The sequence below is a fragment of the Phyllobates terribilis genome, unplaced genomic scaffold (assembly GCF_046119375.1).
Source record: "Phyllobates terribilis strain yellow unplaced genomic scaffold, ASM4611937v1 Scaffold_2__4_contigs__length_985480577, whole genome shotgun sequence".
Lineage (NCBI taxonomy): Eukaryota > Metazoa > Chordata > Amphibia > Anura > Dendrobatidae > Phyllobates > Phyllobates terribilis.
This window is the reverse complement of record NW_027362762.1, coordinates 505,623,382-505,643,831: the sequence shown is the minus strand read 5'-3', so window position 1 is coordinate 505,643,831 and position 20,450 is coordinate 505,623,382.

Below are 20,450 nucleotides of genomic sequence, written 5' to 3'. Positions count from 1 at the left end.
TGAATTGCTGACTGTATTTCATTAATTTCTTTACTTTACTTTTTACTTAACATTCTATATATTGCAATCCCCATTAGGAAATGAGCTCCATTATTGACAATGCTATCCAGTGTACATCTTGCCACATGTATGTATTCCTTGAACAGCCGGTCGAGGTTGCTTACTGCTGCGCTAGATGTGTGCACGTTGTGCGTTTGGAAGCCCAGATACTGGATCTAAATGAGCAGCTGGCAATACTGAGAACCATTGACAACATGGAAAGGAGTCTGCTGCTCACTGAGCAGCAGCTCACTGGGGTAGATGTGGGGGAGGGTGGTAGTCGGGAGCTGCAGGACAGTGAGGTCGCTAGTTGGGTGACAGTTAGAAGGGGTGGTAGAGGGAAGAGTGCCAGGGAGGCTAGTCCTCATCTGGCACACCCCAATAAGTTTGCAAAGTTGGCAGATGAGGGGAGGGACGGTACAGGGGTAGCACTACTGCAGCAAGGCATGTCCCCTGAAAGCCGGAGGAGTGTCAGCTCCAGTAAAGAGGGAAATAGGAGAGTAGGGCAGGCCAGGCAGGTGCTGGTAGTGGGGGACTCAATTATTAGAGGAACAGATAGGGCAATCTGTCACAAAGACAGGGATCGTCGAACAGTGTGCTGCCTACCTGGCGCTCGAGTCCGGCACATCGCTGATCGGGTTGACAGATTACTGGGAGGGGCTGGTGAGGACCCAGCGGTCATGGTGCACATTGGCACAAATGACAAAGTTAGAGGTAGGTGGAAGTTCCTTACAGATGATTTCAGGGAATTAGGCTGCAAGCTGAAAGCAAGGACCTCCAAGGTGGTATACTCTAAAATACTACCGGTACCACGTGCCACGCCAGAGAGGCAACGGGAGATTAGGGAGATAAATAAGTGGCTCAAGAACTGGTGTAGGAAGGAGGGATTTGGGTTCCTGGAGAACTGGGCCGACTTCTCAGTTGGCTACAGACTCTACACTAGGGACCGGCTGCACCTTAATGGGGAGGGTGCAGCTGTGCTGGGGGAGAAAATGGCTAGAAGGTTGGAGGAGTGTTTAAACTAGGGATTGGGGGGGAGGGTATTCATTTTATAGGTGGGGAAGATAGTGCAGATAGTGACCTGGGCACAAATAAAGAAATTGGGGGTGGGCTTAGAACAGTCAATAAAGTAAGAAGGAATAGAGGTACAGAGAGATACATAAAATGCATGTACACTAATGCCAGAAGCCTCACCAACAAAATGGAGGAATTAGAATTAATCTTGTTGGAAAATAATTATGACATGGTAGGGATATCTGAGACGTGGCTGGGCGAGAGCCATGACTGGGCAGTTAATTTACAGGGCTATAGTCTGTTCAGAAATGACCGTACAAACAACCAAGGGGGGGTGTGTGTGTTTATATGTAAAATCATCCTTAAAACCAGTCTTGCGGGAGGATATATGTGAATCTAATGAAAATGTAGAGTCCCTGTGGGTGGAGATAAGGGGAGGGGGAAAAAATAATAAAATACTGATAGGAGTTTGTTATAAGTCTCCAAAAATAATGGAAGTAGCGGAGAATATCCTCGTAAAGCAAATAGATGAAGCAGCGACTCAAGGAGAAGTCATTATTATGGGAGACTTCAACTACCCTGAAATACATTGGGGGACAGAAACATGTAGTTCAAGCAAAGGAAATAGGTTTTTGACTACTTTGAGAGACAATTACCTTTCACAACTGGTTCAGGACCCAACAAGAAGGGGGGCACTGCTAGACCTAATATTAACCAATAGGCCAGACCGCATATCAAATATACGAGTTGGGGGTCACTTGGGTAATAGTGATCACAAAATAATACGTTTTCATGTAACCTTTAATAAGATGTGTAGTAGAGGGGTTACAAGGACACTAAACTTCAGGAAGGCAAATTTCCAACGGTTAAGAGATGATCTTAGTGCAATAAACTGGGACGATATCCTGAGACATAAAACTACACAAAGCAAATGGGAGACATTTATTAACATCCTGAATAGGACCTGTGTACAATATATACCCTATGGGCTATAAACATGCTAGAAATAGGAGGAAACCACTATGGCTAAATAGAGCTGTAAGGGGCGCAATAAGTGCCAAAAAGAAAGCATTTAGAGAACTAAAGCAAGTAGGTAGTGATGAGGCATTAAATAAATATAGAAAATTAAATAAATTATGTAAAAAACAAATCAAGGCAGCAAAGATTAAGGCAGAGAGAATCATTGCCAGAGAAAGTAAAAATAACCCCAAAATATTCTTTAACTACATAAATAGTAAAAAACTAAAAAATGATAGTGTTGGCCCCCTTAAAAATAGTCTGGGTGAAATGGTGGATGAGGATGAGGAAAAAGCCAATATGCTAAATGATTTTTTTTTCAACCGTATTTACACAAGAAAATCGCATGACAGAAAACATGATTAGTGATAACAAAAATTCTCCAGTAAATGTCACTTGCTTAACCCAGCAGGAAGTACGGCGGCGTCTAAAAATCACTAAAGTTGACAAATCCCTGGGCCCGGATGGGATACACCCGCGAGTACTGCAGGAATTAAGTAATGTCATAGATAGACCATTATTTTTAATCTTTAAAGATTCCATAATAACAGGGTCTGTACCACAGGACTGGCGTATAGCAAATGTGGTGCCAATATTCAAAAAGGGGACAAAAACTGAACTTGGAAATTATAGGCCGGTAAGCTTAACCTCTACTGTGGGTAAAATCCTGGAGGGTTTCCTAAGAGATGCTATACTAGAGTATCTGAAGAAAAATAACCTCATGACCCAATATCAACATGGGTTTACGAGGGACCGTTCCTGTCAAACTAATCTGATCAGTTTTTATGAGGAGGCAAGTTCTGGACTGGACCAAGGAAATGCAGTGGATGTTGTGTATATGGACTTTTCAAAAGCTTTTGATACGGTTCCACACAAAAGGTTGATACATAAAATGAGAACAATGGGGATAGGGGAAAATATATGTATGTGGGTTAAGAATTGGCTCAGTGATAGGAAACAAAGGGTGGTTATTAATGGAACACACTCAGACTGGGTCTCAGTTAACAGTGGGGTACCACAGGGGTCAGTATTGGGCCCCCTTCTTTTTAACATATTTATTAATGACCTTGTAGGGGGCATACAGAGTAATATTTCAATATTTGCAGATGACACTAAACTCTGCAGGGAAATCAATACAGTGGGGGACAATTTTATATTACACATAGCTGAACTAGAGCGGGTGCAGAGTAGAGCGACCAAGGTTATTAGAGCACTGGGGGGTCTGCAATACCAAGACAGGTTATTACAGTTGGGGTTATTTACTGTGGAAAAAAGAAGGCTTAGGGGTGATCTTATTACTATGTACAAGTATATGAGTGGACAGTACAAAGACTTTTCTACTGATCTTTTTACTCTGAGGCCTGAGACAGGGACAAGGGGGCATCTTCTACGTCTGGAGGAAAGAAGGTTTAAACATAATCACAGACGGGGATTCTTTACTCTAAGAGCAGTGAGTCTATGGAACTCTCTGTGCATGATGTTGTAATGAGTGATTCACTGTTAAAATTTAAGAAGGGCATGGATGCCTTTCTTGAAAAGTATAATATTACAGGTTATAAATACTAGATTCCTTGATAGGGCGTTGATCCAGGGAACTAGTCTGATTGTCGTATGGAGTCGGGAAGGAATTTTTTTCCCCAATGTGGAGCTTAGTGTTTGCCACATGGTTTTTTTTTGCCTTCCTCTGGATCAACAAGTTAGGCTATGGGTTGGACTAGATGGACTTAGTCTTCCTTCAACCTTAAAAACTATGTTACTATGTAACTATGTTACCAGCACAACAGGGACTTGGTGCTCCTAGATGCGCAAGACACATGAGTGCCTTCTTGCTGCGCTACCTGCAACATGACCCTCGAATTGTGAGAATTAGAAATAATCCTGACTACTGGGTTGCCACTCTGTTAGATCCCCGGTACAAAAGTAAATTTGCAGAAATTATTCCTGGCATAGAAAGAGATGCACGCATGCAGGAGTATCAGCAGAGACTGTTGCAGAATCTTACATGTGCTTTTCCCCAAAACACTAGTGGTGCACGTAGTGAATCTCACAGTTCCAACTTGCCAACCGTGGGACCGTCGAGTGTTCAGCTCTCAAAACGTAACAGAAACACAGTATCTGCTGGTAACATCAATTTTGCGGAATCATTTCACCACTTTTTTAGCCCATCCTTTGCAAGGCCACAGGAGACAAGAAGTCTGACACATAGTCAACGCCTAGAGATGATGGTACAGGAGTATCTCCAAGTAAACATTGAAGCCATGACTGTGTCACTGAACCCTTGCTCTTTTTGGGCTTCCAATCTGGATAAATGGCCAGAGCTTGTCACTTACGCCTTGGAGATCTTGTCATGCCCCGCAGCCAGCGTTCTGTCTGAACGTGTGTTCAACACTGCTGGTGGTGTGCTGACAGATAAGCGCACGCGGCTCTCCACTGATAATGTAGACAGACTCACGTTCATAAAGATGAACAAATCATGGATCCGAAACGACTTTTCGACCCCTGTGTCATCCTGGGGAGAGTAAAAGCTTGATGATTTGTTAAAATCACCTCACCAACCGTTTTAAACTTTCAAATTACTAATCATGTTTATCTATATCTTGGCTGGAAAATAATTTGGGCCTTGAAGCAGTGTGCAGTACTGATTCTATTAAGCCATCTATACTAAACTCCACCAGATTTAAAATTACTAATCATGTTTATCTGTATCTTGGCTGGAAAATAATTTGGGCCTTGTAGCAGTGTGCAGTACTGATTCTATTAGGCCATCTATACTAAACTCCACCAGATTTAAAATTACTAATCATGTTTATCTGTATCTTGGCTGGAAAATAATTTGGGCCTTGTAGCAGTGTGCAGTACTGATTCTATTAGGCCATCTATACTAAACTCCACCAGATTAAAAATTACTAATCATGTTTATCTGTATCTTGGCTGGAAAATTATTTGGGCTTTGTAGCAGTTTGCAGTACTGATTCTATTAGGCCATCTATACTAAGCTCCACCAGCTTTCAAATTAATAATAATTTTTAGCTGCATCTAGCCCGGAAAATAATTTTGGGGCTCCTAGATGCGCAAGACACATGAGTGCCTTCTTGCTGCACTACCTGCAACATGACCCTCAGATTGTCAGAATTCGAAGTAATCCTGACTACTTGGTTGCCACACTCTTAGATCCCCCACACTCTTCGTTCAACCTTTTCATTTTAATAAAGAACAAAAAAATGGTCATTTTTGAAATTATAAGCATTAGCAGGTTATTAGAAACTGAAATCAAACAGTTTTCAACTCAAAACTTTATTCTAGGTGATGTTACATTTGCACATAGGACCCCTTGTTCGAAAGGAGCTTCTCAACTCTCTCGTCCATTGAATTTGTCAGGTTTTGGATGGTTTCTGCTTCAATTGTTTTGCATGAGGACAGAATACCCTCCCAGAGCTGTTGCTTAGATGTGAACTGCCTCCCGCTATCATAGACACTCCTTTTGCTGATGCTCCAGAGGTTCTGAATGGGGTTGAGGTCAGGGGAGCATGGGGGTCACAACATAAGTTTGTCCCCTTTTATGCCCATATCAGCCAGAGATGCAGATGTGTTACGTGCAGCATGAGACGGTGTATTATCATGCATGAAAATGATCTTGCTGTGGAATACATGGTTCTTCTTCTTGAACCATGGCAGGAAGTGCTATTTGAGAAACTCCACATACCTTATGGAGTTCATCTTTACCCCTTCAGAGATCCTAAAGGGGCCAACAATCTCTCTCCCCATGATTCCAGCCCAAAACATTACTCCACCTCCTCCTTGTTGGCGCTGTAGCCATGTTTGTGTGGGGTGTCCATCAACTAGCCATCCTCCACTCCATCCATCTGGACCATCGAGCTTTGCACTGCACTCATCGGTGAACAAAACAGTTTTGAAGTCAGTCTTCATGTATTGTTTGGCCCACTGGAGCCGTTTCTGCTAGTGTGCAGTGGATACAGGAGGTCGACTGGATGGCTTACGCACAGCTGCAAACCTCTGAAGGACTCTGCATCTTGTTGTTCGGGGGACGTTGGAGGCACCAGCAGCTTCAAAAACTTGTCTGCTGCTATCACAAGGCTTTTTTGCCGCTGCTCTTTTAACCTGACGTAATTGCCTGTAGGAAAGAGTCCTCAATTTTCCCTTATCAGCACGCACACATGTGTACTGTGAATCAGCTACATGCTTCTTGATTGTGCGATGATCAGGATGAAGTGTCTTGGCAATGTTGATTTGTAGTCATGCCTTGACCTAAACAGTCCACAATTTGTTGCTTCTCAGCAGCCGACACATCCTTTTTCTTTCCCATTTTGGCAGAAAATGTAGGCTACTTAATAATGTGGGACAGCCTTCTTAAGTAGTCTTGCCTTTCATTGGACACACCTGCCAAACTAATTAGCACAGGTGTCTGCAATTGCTTACAGTGATATAAAGAGTCCTGACACACATCACCATCAATGAGTTTAACTGACAAACAAAAAAATTCTTACCTTATCACTCCTAAACACTTTTTGCATAATAATTTGGAACACAGTGTACATGTGCTTTTCCACAAAACACCAGTGGTTCACGTAGTGAATCTTACAGTTCTAACTTGCCAACCGTGGTCTGTATGGAGTTGTTCAATAAAGGGCCCAAAATGAAGATAACATAGACGGGAGAGGTCTCTATGAATAGGAATTCCTAAGTATTTGACACCCTGTGAGGGCCAGGCAAAGGGAAAGTTGGACTGGATGGAATCCTGTATGGATTTGGGGTGGGAGACATCGAGGGCCTCAGACTTCGCTGTATTGATTTTAAAATTTGACCATGTAACAAAGTGATCTATTTCAGCCATAACAGCAGGGATGGATATATGTGATTGAGTGATATATACTAGGACATCATCAGCAAATGCAGAGCTCTTGTACTCGGTGCCTCCCACCTCAATCCACCTAATATTGGGGTTATGGCGAATTGATGAGAGCAGGTGCTCCGTCACTAGGATGTATAAGAGAGGGGACAGAGGACATCCCTGCCTTGTCCCATTGGTGATTATGAAAGGTGATGAAAATGTTCCATTTATCTTCAGCCTAGGTGACGTATTGCGATACAGGGCCGTGATTTTGCCTTTAAAAGGGTCCGCTAGACCCCTACCCCAAGCTTTTTAAGGGAATAATATATGGCGTGCCAGGAGACTCTATGGAGTGCTTTCTCAGCATCCAACGAGAGTATCTAATTACAAATTTTTAACTGCATCTAGCCCAGGAAATACTTTGTGCCTAGTAGCAGTGTCTGCTAGTCAGCGGATTATCCCAGCTGTTAAGCAAGCTACACCACCTGTAGTTTGGACACTTAATTTTTCCAAAGGAAATGGTTCTGGCCCCTGGGACACTCAGTGAAGAGCATCGGGGAGGCACCCCAAGGCATAGGGGCTGGGACTGGCGGTAGGACGCCTTGCAGTGGACCGCCGAGCTCGATCCTTATAAAAGCTTTTTAACTGCAGCAGCTTTAGTGGACGCTACTGGAGCTGGAATTACACGGCTGCTGGCATGAGACTTGCCCTCCAATAGATCCTTGTAAAAGGATTTAAAGTGTATTCATTCAAATTAGAGAGACAATTTAAATTAAAAAACTTAGACCTGCCTCCACCGCAGGGGTCTCGCTCGACCCACCAGCGGACAGGCACCAGTATTTGGAGAGGGGTGCTGGCCGTCAGGGTCCACCGCAGCTCTGGCACAAACCCGGCGACACAGAGGTCGCACGGGCAGGAACGGACTGGCCGTGTCGGCTTCGCACTTTTTTGGTTTTAGAAGGGCATGACATGCCTATATCTGTGTCTCCCCCTCCTTTTACTCCTCCACCTCTTTTCTTTTCGCATGACTATATGTACTTGTCACTTTTCCATGTGTTAGTTTTGTCTTCTGAACAGTTTGTCAGGTTTTGGACACCTTTGAATGTGTTTTCTATGTGTTTCTATGTGTTTTTGTTTGCCTGCCATTGGTTTTAACGGTGTTCGACGAACAGTTCGACGAACCGAACCGAACTCGAACACTACGGGGGTGGCTCAACACTAGTGAAATGCAAAAAGTGAACAGTAGCAAAAGAAAAATAGATGATCATCTCACCCATCCACAAGTTCAGGAGTGCAATGATCTAAATTCCAAGGAAAACAGTCTATATAAAAAAGGCTGTCGATCCAGCACTTTCATTAAAACATGTAATTTTAATTAAAGGCATAAATAGTTCCATACAGAGTCCATACAAATATATGGATAAGTAAATCATCTGAGGGAAAAGTCCCAAAGGAGGTACATTCAAAATAGGGGTTGATACATTTGGAAGTGATACTTCTTATTCATAACAGGTTAAGAATAAGAAGTATCACTTTGAAACGCGTCAACTGCTATTTTAAATGTACCTCCTTTGGAACTTTTCACTTAGATGATATACTTATCCATTTATTTGTGTGGACTCTGTATAGAACTATATACCTTTTATGGATGGACTTTGCCTTAAATAAAAATAACATGTTTTATTGGAAGTGCTGTATTAACCACATTTATTAAAAAGTGAACAGTGCATGTGAAATAGTGTATAGGGAAAAGTAGACTGCTAGGAGCACCTCAATTGCTATAGGGTAATTAACTGTCCACCTGAGCATAAATCAAATAACCTCAAATTAAAGCTCAACATGGAAAGTTATTGGGTTAACCTGGTTGATCACAACTTTATTAAACATATTCAAACAGAAAGGAGTAGATCAGGCAAAATTCGAACTGACCCATTTGCGCTATTTTTCCAAGAGAATTTGATTCACAGAAAAGTTAATCATTGCAAATATAATGTCTCCTATTATGCTCTAGTGCCTTTATAGCCCCCAGAGTATCATAAAAGTAAGATGTTATAAATAAAAAAATCCTTATACTCCCTCTCTGGCCCCTCACTGTAACCTGTCCAGTCCTCGCTGCATCTTCTTATCACCATCACAAGAACTGAAATTCCCGGGCCTCATTCGCTAGACCGAGTCTTCTAACGCTGATGAGACTTGGGATGGTTCTGCGTGTAAGGTCATGACATCATTTCAGCTTTCATAGTGGCAATCAGAAAATTGAATGAGGACTGTACGGGTAACTGCGAACAACAGAGGGGCCGGAAAATTGAACAAATTATTTCATGCCCCTTCTGCTGTCAGGAATTCTGTTACCTTCTACAGTTTGACCACTTTTGGCTGCTATTTTTCACTTTAATAATTGTGCTGCAGTTTCATTCCTTACCACTGGAGGCTGCTGTTGTGTTCTACAATTGCCATTTTCAAAGATGGCGGATTCTGAATCTATGGAATCCATCTTGTGTCCTGTTTAAGCCTACTTAAAGCCACATGGATCTCTAATTCATTGCTTGAGTATTGTGTCTAGCTGTTAGCTTAGCTTCAGTTTCCAGCTACTGAACATTCTTACCCAGTCTGTTCTAATTTATCGACGGATTGTTTCCTATAACTCCTTGCTATCTCCAAGAACTTCTACTACTACCACTTGCTTTTCCTGCTTGTGCTCCTTCAGTCACTGGTTTCCAGCACTACTACGCCAGTATCGTAACAGGATACTCAAGCCTTCATCATGGACACCGCCTAGGGAGGAAAATTGGAGGTGCGTGTAACTAAGATAAGCTGTTTGCTTACCAACATCTATGCAGATACGCAAACACTAAAAAAAAAATACACGGCATTTGAAAATCAGACAACTCCTAAGATTCAAATTTTGGACAAGCTACACAGGATCTACAGAATATTGTACAAGATCTAGCCAATGAGATTGCATTGCCGTCTAAACATATCCTTCACCTACAAAATCAACATATTGTTCCAGCCCCTCCACCCACCCTTCCACTGTCACCTTTCAGATTTGGTGGAGACCATGACAAATTTCGTGAATTAATCAACCAGTGCAGATTGTACTTTGGTACATACCCTGCTCACTTCCATACTGACAGATCAAAAGTATTGTGTATCATTATGCTACTGAAACATAAAGCATTGGCTTGGGCCAGCCCTACTTAATGATCTGGAGGCTTTCCTAGCAGCCAAGAGCCAGGTGTTTGATGACCCTAATCATTGTGCAAAAGTTTCAGCTACACTGATGGCGCTACGTCAAGTAAACACTTTTTTGCAGAGTACGCCACAGAATTCAGATCGTGGGTGATTGATACTGAATGGAATAATGCTGAAAAATTATCTTTTTTTTAAGAACAGACTCTCCAGCGTACTCAAAGATGAACTAGCCCAGGCTGATGCGCCCACAAATTTTGATGACTTCATTCACCATCGTATTTGTATAGACAACCGATTATCAGTGAGAAGATAGGAAAAGTGGAATTCAAACTGGTCCCACAACAATATGCATTATCCCTCTAGTTCAACTACCAGTCCAAGAGACTTTCAGATAAAGAGTCCTCATATATCTGAAGTTGAATCTATACAGGTCAACAGCCTGTTAAAATGTGAAAGTGCTGAGAGAAAAGAACACAGACTTTGGGAAAATCAGTATTTTTTATTGTGGCAAGACTGACCACTTTCGCGTCAATTGTCCTTCTCGACTACGTAAAACAGTTGCAGTGGTAGCGGATCCCAACTTTTCTGATGAAGAATCAGTCTTGTCTGAACCAGCGCCTCCAATGAATGCTGTCATCCATTCAATTTCTTCTATTGCACCCAACATTAAAAAAGAAAATAAGGACTCTTATTGCTTCCTATCAAGTTTCAAGCTGATTCTCAATGGATTTCCACATCTGCCGAGGTTGATTCAGGAGCAAACGGAAATTTTATGTACATCTGTTTCACAAAGGAACATTAGGTAAAAATTCAAAACAGACTTTCATCTATTATCATGGAAACTGTGTCCGGAGATTCACAGGGGACCAGTGAATAAAGAGACTGAACTCTTAGAAAAAGTTATGGAACCTAATCTCTATGAGGTGTTATCCTTCTTACTAATCTCATCTCCACATTTTCCAATAATCCTGGGGTTTCCATGGCTACAGACTCAAAATCCCACAATCGATTGGAGACACAAAGAAGTGTCTTTTCCATCTACTGTCCTGTCCCCACAGGCTTGACCAAATGAAGAAGTTGTAAAGGATCCTCAACAAACTTCTAAACTACCATCTATATATAAGGAATTTACTGGTTTAGGTGACAAGGAAAATGCAGACAAACTTCCTCCTCATTGGCCGTATGATTGTCCGATTGATCTATTGCCTAAAGCAGCAATACCCTTTGGAAGCATTTACTCACTGGCGGAGCAGGAATTAAAAACACTCAATGAATACATCTATGAAAATGTAGCCAAAGGATTTATTCGTCCATCTTCATCACCAGCAGGTGCGCTGATATTTTTTGTCAAAAACAAAAGGACCTTAAGGACCTGAGTCGATTACAGAGAATTGAACAACATCACTGTAAAGAATCATTACCCTCTGCCTTTGATCCCTGAGTTGCGGGACACAGTTCATCATGCAAAGTTGTTCACAAAACTGGATCTTTGAGGGGCATACAACTTGGTTTGTGTTAGAAAAGGTGATGAATGGAAACCGGTATTCAGATCACGTTATTGACACTTTGAGTACTTAGTCATGTCGTTTGGAATGTGCAATGCTCCTGCAATGTTTCAGCATTTCGGTAATGACATTTTCAGAGACTTGCTTGATCAATTTGTAGTCATTTATCTGGATGATATACTAATCTTTTCTAATTCTGCAGAAGAGCATCAGAATCATGTGAAAACTGTGCTAGAGCGTCTAAGAACCCACCATCTTTATATAAAGCTGAAAAAATGTAAGTTTCATTAAACAGAGATCCAGTTGTTGGGCTATATAATCTCTACTCATGGATTGCAAATGGACTCTAGCAAGGTTCAAGCTATCACTGAGTGGCCAACGCCAAAAAACATGAAAGAAGTCCAACGGATTGTGGGCTTTGCCAATTTTTACAAACGTTTCATAAAGAATTTTTCAGGTATATCTGCACCAATCACCAAATTAACAAAGAAAGGCATATCATTTGTTGGTCTCCTCAAGCTCAAGATGCTTTTTCTTGCCTGAAGACGAAGTTCACCACAGCTCCTATACTAATTCATCCCAATTCTGAATATGCCTTTATTGTAAAAGTGAATGCTTCAGATGGTGTAGTAGGGGCCATTCTATCACAAAGAACAGGAATAAAAGATTTGCTACATCCTTGTGCTTATTTCTCCAGAAGTTTGACTGTTTTCGGAAGAATTATGATGTGGGGAATAAAGAGCTCTTAACTATCATTGCTGCTTTCAAGGAATGGAGACTTCATCTAGAAGGAGCAGCTCAACAAATTGTTGTTCTAACTTACCATCATAACTTTGAATTTATCAGGTTTTCCAAATATTTTTCCCCTCGCCAGGCTCGATGGAGCCTCTTTCTGAACCGATTCAACTTTGTTATATCTTACAGGCCTGGCTACCGTAACGGTAAGGCTGATGCTTTACCTAGTATCTTCTCCAAAGATCCTTCTACAGCAGCAAAACCAACAACTATTCTGCCTGAGTCCAACTTCCTGTGGGTAATCCATAACAAAGACTTGCTAGAAGATATACGGGAAGCATACGAGACAGACCCAATTCTTTTCATCCACCAGATGATATATCTCTTACCTTTCAAAATAAAGTATGGGCTCATAATCATTGAATCTATGTTCCAGAAACTGTGAGACTTAAAGTATTAAAACTAATCCATGACTCTAAGTTACAAGGACACAAAGAAATAAAAAAAAAAATTATGTCTCATTTCTTTTGGTGGCCCAATTGCTAAAAAGATGTTAAACAATATGTGTCTTCCTGTAACACCTAGAAGTAGTGCTGTTGCAGAGTATGACATGCAAAAGTAGTGTTGTTGCTTTAAAAGCATTCAGCAACTATTAGAAGTAACACAAGCACATAAGACAGGAAGTGTTGTTCTCCAGAAGCATCCAGCAACTAGAGGGGTTAACACAGTCACAGGCAAAGGGAAGTGTTTTAGCAGAGTCCCAGGCAGATTGTGGGGAAGTTGTTTACTGTCTGGCTGAAGAGAAAGGTGATATGTGTGTTCTGTATCTCACAGAAGTGCCCCTGCAAGTGAAAAGGATTCAAGTCAGGAGTGAAGCTAAGCACAGGTCAGGTAGAGTTCCTGAACTAACAGTGCAGAGTATTGTCAGGCAGAAAGATAAGGACTGGAAGGAACTGTGTCACAGGGATTAACTCCCTCAGCAAATCCCCCCCCCTCCTCCATCTCACTGTGCTGTAAGGAATGCTGTGTTCATTAATGTGCCTTTGCGTTAGAACTGTGCTGTCCTGTACTACTGGGAAGACTGTGAACTGCTGTGCTGCTAAAGAAACTACTGTTTGTCACTGGAGCCTGTTGATCATAAGACTTAACTTGCACAGACTGTGCAGCTTCTTATTAAATGCTACTGTTCTATCGTTTAGGAGGCCTCTTTTCAAGTGTGTCTGGTCAGCAAGTGAAACAACCTACATGTCTGTGCCTGAGGGTCAATACCCCTGTGTGCCTGAGAGAAGCTGCAGCATATGGTCTATGGTTGCCCTGAGTAATGGTCCCCCAAGGATTCCAAAGAATTAATGTAATCTGTCTCGCCCCTATCTGAACCTAGCGGCGTGTGTGTAACATTGGTGGCCCGTACGGGGAATCCTGAGTGTGAATTAGCATGTAGAAGGAGAAGAGAAAAAGTGTCTGGAAAAACACAGCAGCACAGCACCTCAACTCAACTCTGCTACACCAGTTAAAGGGGACCAGCCATAAAGAAAAACTCACTAGCAGCAATGGATGTGGAAATACAAATGGACAGAATTAGTGAGATGCTTCTTCAGTTAACCTGTGAAGAATTGAGAACAGTAGCAGAACATATAAAAGATGTCAGTAGAACAGATTTCCAAAGCACACAACCGCAGGCAACTGTTAGCTGTCATTAATGCAAAAATAAATGAGCTTGGAGAGAAAGAAGCTGAAGACGTCATGGGGACATTCCTCCAGCAACTAACACAGTTTCTAACCAGATTGAAGTTGGAGGATGGAGGGGCGGCACCAATTACCAAAAGTAGGAATTTCCATCCACAGGAATTGAAAGAACAATTCAAAGCCCTAACAACAGCCCTGCAGGAATCGACCAAAACCTCTGAACGGGTGATAGACTGAGACAGGACCTTTAACCTGCTCGGGTTATATAAATCAAGTAGACAGTCCTCTGTAACACCACAAATCACCATACGGAAAGAATTCAAGATCCTGGGACAGATTGGAGAGTGTGAACAGAAAAAGAGACTGTTTTATAGTAACTTGTTGCACCAGATCCATACAGGCTTACAGAAAGGCTACCAGCCAAATGAGATCGTTGAGGGGGTGGTGAAAGCGATCAGCCCAGGACTGAACCTCCATAGTATGCTAGAAATGAAAAGTCAATTGACCTTGCAACAGCTGAAGATGATTTTAAGAGGGCACTATAAAGAAGAGAGTACTTCAGAATTGTTCCACCGACTCATTAGCCTCTCACAGAAAAATAATGAATCACCCCGAAGTTTCTTGTTCAGAGCAATTGAACTGAAGGATAGACTGTTGCATCCAGAGATGTAGAAGCGGAAGAGAAGTGTGATGCTGGACTATTAGAGAAGAAGTTCTTGAGATCATTGGGAATGGGATTAATCAGCAAAGATATTAAGTTGCAGCTGAAACAGTACCTAGAAGATCCTGGCATTTTGGAGAAAGTCCTAATTGAAAAAAAGAATCAGGCTAGTTTGGAGTCAGAGAGCGAGCAGAAATTAAAGAAAGGCTCTGCTCCTAAAATCTCCAAAATGAGTCAGCTGAAGTTGGAGACCCCGGGTGGCCAGTCCGAAGATCATCATGGAGACCCTCCAGTGCCGCCTCCGAGAGGGAACCTTAAATCACCAACAAAAGAGAGTCCTGCCAGAGCTGACTGGGAGGAAGTAATAGGAGAACTGTGAGCCGAGTTGATTGAGGTGAAAAAGTTGATTCGTTCCAGGCGAGAACCGGTATCCCTCAGACACAGGAGTGGTTTCCAAAACAGAAGATATCCGGCTTGTGAAGCGTGCCGTTCATCAAATCAGAGTACGGTGTGTGTCCACTGTCTAAGATGTGGTGAGGAAGGACATTATGCCAAGCAATGCCAATGGTCACGGTCGTTTGGGTTAAAAGACAGGAGGTTACAAGTGTGGGGCGACTGGTAACCGCGACATGGAGGAGACCCCAGAAGCAAATCCAAATATCACCAAACCCCAGAACAGCGCATGAGGTAAAACGGCTGCATCAGTACTATCCCCAATTGTGTTCCCGTCTACAACAGCTGCAAGGGAGACAGGGGCATCAGTTACTTAATGACCAGTGCGGAAGTCAAATGATGTACTCCTGGGAGGTGGATTCCTTGGTCAGTAAAGAGAGCCTCATTAATCGGTGAAAAGTGCTTTATACAGTGCCAGCTAGATGGACTCCTAATAAAAGCATTGTGGGACACAGGACCTCAAGCGAGCCTTTTAAATGAAGAATGGAGAAGGCGCTACCTGCCACACACTTGCCTTCGGTTACTAAAAGAACTCTTGGGACCAGTGGAACTCCACGGCAAAGCCGTCAACCAGACTGCAATCCCCTTTATAGGCTGGGGAAAGTGACTTTCCAAATCAGAGCCACGAAGAACGGCAACACCATTAAGCTTTTGGTACCTTTTCTCGTGACCAGTAATCAGAATGTGGCAGAGGATCCTATCCTGGGTTATTATGTAATTAGTGAGGTCATCACAAAACACAAGGCAGGGGCGCTGGTGGTGGATGCAATCGCCACATCGCTCGCCATACCCAACGCTGTGGTGGAAAACATGATTCATAGAGTAAAGAAAGCACATAATACAATGGCCATAAAGAAGTCAAGGTAGGCTTGCGCCCAACCGTCATCTCTGCAAACCAAATGGTTGGGGGTGAGGTGTACAGTCCAGGTAGAAAAGGGAAGAAAAGTGCAGAAAAGACTGTTCATGCCAAAAGACTCCTCAGAACTTCCGGAAGGCCTAGTTCAAGGTGAGACTGTGCTTACGATTCCTACTGGTGGGTTTGCTCGAGTGACAGTACCGGTGATAAATACTACGAAACATGAAATTAGACTGGATCCAAAGACTGTGTTAGGTCACATCGAAACCGTTAAAATGGTATATCCAGCCAGTGTGAGACCAGCCCAGGGTCTACAGTGAATTCAGTCTCCCCACCAAGGAACAGGAGTTGCCCAGGGGAGGAAATTGCACAACCCACCTCGGGGTCGTGGGATCCCCCAATATCCCTGGAACACTTGTGTGCTGAAGATCTAGCGGTAGCAAAACAGATGCTGAGAGAAGAGTGTGCATTCTCCAAAGTTGACTCTGATATAGGCTGTATCCCGTTGTTGCATTTGAAAATCAATTTAAAAGACACGTCCCCAGTAACCAGAAGTTACATGTCTGTGCCAAAACCATTACATCGTGAAGTGAAAGAATATTTACAAGATCTGATCAACAGAGGTTGGGTCCAAAAGTTGAAGTCGTCTTATTCCTCTCCTATTGTTTGTGTTAGGAAGAAGGACGGTACGTTGAGACTCTGTTGTGATTACCGGGAACTAAACCGAAAGTCAGTACCTGCATCAGCATCAAGATGGAAAATTGAGAGTCATCGGTTACGGTTCTAAAATGCTGACAGACACCGAGAAGAATTACCATCTACATTCTGGAAAATAGGAGTTCCTGGCATTGAAATGGGCTATCTGTGAATGATTTAGAGATTTTCTCTACTACAGCAAAGAGTTTGAGGTATACACTGACAACAACCCTTTGACCTATGTCTTCACTACTGCCAAACTGAATGTAATAGGTCAGAGATGGGTCACTGAACTAGCTGACTTCAATTTCAGTATCAAGTACAGGCCAGGAAAATGCAATGCAGATGATGACGGATTGTCAAGAATGCCACTAGAGCCTGAGCAATTCAAGCAAGAATGCTCGGAGGAAGTCTGGAAGCAATTGAGAGCACTACCCAAGCAGCTTATCAGGAGGAAGACACACCATTGTGGTGTCCGTTGACTGTGGAAACCACCATAAGAGCCAGAGAACAAGATCACCCTCTGTCTATTCAACAACTACCAAAATGGAAAATCCATAGAGCACAACGGGAAGATTAGATAATTGGTAGAATACTACTTTAAGTGGACCAAAATCGGTTTCCAAGTAAATGGGAGAGAGACAATGAGTCACCAGAAGTTTCTGCTTTAATTAAAGAATGGACGAAGCTCTACCTCAGTGAAGACGGTATCCTGTATCGTAAAGGAGAAAGAAACTGGCAATTGGTACTACCCACAGTATTCCATAGGTGTTGGTCTTCAAAGAACTCCATGAAAACATGGGACACCTGGGAGTGGAAAGGACAAAAAATTTGATCCGTGAACGTTTCTTCTGGCCGTACATGCAGAGAGATATTGAGAGGTACGTGACCAGGGAGTGTGGGTGTCTGAAAGATAAACGTCCCAACACATCAACCTGGGCATCTATGGGCAACATCCAAACTACGTATGCGTTTGAGATGGTCTCAATAGACTTTCTACATCACGAAACGTGCAAGGTTGGTTACGAATACATCTTGGTGGTGATGAACCATTTCACTCGATTTGCTCAAGCATATGCCACCACCAATAAATCGGTTCGAACAGCGGTAGAGAAGATCTTCAATGATTTTGCTTTTAGGTTCGGGTTCCCTACGAGGTTACACAACGACCAAGGAAGAGAATTTGAGAACCAGTTCTTTGCCAAGCTAGGAAAGTACTGTAGAATTCAGAGATCCCACATAGCGCCCTATCACCCAGAGGGTAATGGACAAGTGGAACGTTTTAACCGGACATTATTGTCAATGTTACGCACTTTAACAGCTGATGAGACGAAAGACTGGAAGAGTTCTCTGTCAAAAGTGGTACATGCCTATAACTGTACAAAGAGCGATGCAACAGGTTACTCACCCTTTTTCCTATTGTATGGACGATCGCCAAGACTGGCAATCGACATCATGTTCGATACTCCAGTGTCAGAGACTTACAGAATGTATCCGGAGTACGTTCGGAAATGGAAAGAACGGATGGCAGAGGCATACAAGATAGCTGCCAAAGTGGTTACGCAAGGACACATCAAGAGTAAGGAGTACTATGATCAAAAATGTTATGGAGCAGAATTTGCACCGGGATGCCGGGTGCTAGTCAAGAACGTACGTAAGAAAGGCGGTCCAGGAAAACTTTGTTCATACTTGGAAGACAAGGTGTATTTGGTCGTAAGGAGGAAAGCTGATGACATCCCAGTGTATGAACTCCGATTGGAAACGGGAGACAAGAAAACCAGAATAGTCCATTGGAATTTACTACTACCCTGTGATTATCTCCCACCACAACAAAACTTCCCAGAAGTTGACCGATATCGTCCAAGATCAACTAAGAGACCTCCACAGACTGACGCTCAGAAGGTGGATAGTGACCTTGAAAGTTCCGATGGAGAAGAACACACCGTTGTATTTCTCGGACCGGCAAGGAGAGGGATGTACCATCCTCAGGCTAGTGAACTAAGTCCTGAGGTTCCAGAGTTCGTACCAAGAAGTACAGATGAAGTCCAATTCAGATCTGATGATCGAACACCGGCCCCTGAAGAGACCAATCGACACTCAGGAGTAGAGATGAGCGTAGTTCTACTCGAACTGTTCGCCAATCTCAAATTCGAGCTGTTTTGGGCGGTGTTCGAGCCGTTCGGCGAACACGAACAATTTGAGAAAAATTCGGCTATTCGAGGTTATGTTCGATAACTGTTCGTGCACCAAAATCATAACTGGATTTTTTCTCAGTAATGATGAAAATTAATGTTAATACACAGTTTGAGTGTACAGCGGGGTGGGGGGAGGGGCAGGGGATGGATCTCTGCAGGAACAATGAAGATCTCCATTTTTTTTTCTCTTTCCCGCATTTGCAGTGGGGAGGTGCAATCTGTCAGACTATCAGCAGCGCACACACGGAGCGAAGTGCTTTTTTTCACACAAGCAAGGGCATGTGTCATTGGCAGTGTATGTCACATGTCCTTGCCCTATAAGACCAAGCCATTTTCCCCGTCGCCACCATTTTCTCACTGCTGCAGCTGCGTGTTAGACGGCACCGCTGTTGCTGTGTGCGCTATACCTTGTTAATTTCAAGCCAATTTTCGCACAAATCTACAGATAGCTTGGGAGTAGGGAATAGTTGTGATTGCAGTCCTTTTAAGGACTAGGTTACAGCATTTCCTACGACTTTTATCAGGCAGGTCTGTGCTCTTAAATAGATAGATTGTGGGAGTAAAGACTAATTGTAATTGGAGTCATTTTCAGGACTAGGTTACATCAGTTCCTATCAGTTTTTGCCAGGCAGGTCTGAGCCAGTGCTGTGCAAGTTTTTTTCACAGCATTTGGCTGAATCTAGCAAAGCTAATCCTTTTTGGCCTATTGCAGAGTGTGTTAGTCAGTGGAGTAGCCTATCTGTGTTGCAAGATATACCACCTGTGTATAGAATACCATTTTTATTACTGCACCTAGTGAAGTAAAATCTTTTGGGCATAGCATCATTCTATTAGTCCATCTATACTGACCTCCATCAGGTTGCAAATTGAATATAATTTTTTTCTGCATCTAGCTCTGAAAAAATATTGGGCTTCTAGCTGTGTGTGGGACTTGTTCTTTTAATCCATCTATACAGACCTCCATCAGGTTGCAAACTGAATATATTTTTTTCTGCATCTACCTCTGAAAAAATATTGGGCTTCTAGCTGTGTGTGGGACTTGTTCTATTAATCCATCTATACAGACCTCCATCAGGTTGCAAACTGAATATATTTTTTTCTGCATCTACCTCTGAAAAAATATTGGGCTTCTAGCTGTGTGTGGGACTTGTTCTATTAATCCCTCTATACAAACCTCCATCAGGTTGCAAACTGAATATATTTTTTTCTGCATCTACCTCTGAAAAAATATTGGGCTTCTAGCTGTGTGTGGGACTTGTTCTATTAATCCATCTATACAGACCTCCATCAGGTTGCAAACTGAATATATTTTTTTCTGCATCTACCTCTGAAAAAATATTGGGCTTCTAGCTGTGTGTGGGACTTGTTCTATTAATCCATCTATACAGACGTCCATCAGGTTGCAAACTGAATATATTTTTTTCTGCATCTACCTCTGAAAAAATATTGGGCTTCTAGCTGTGTGTGGGACTTGTTGTATTAGTCCATCTATACTGACCTCCATCAGGTTGCAAACTGAATATATTTTTTTCTGCATCTACCTCTGAAA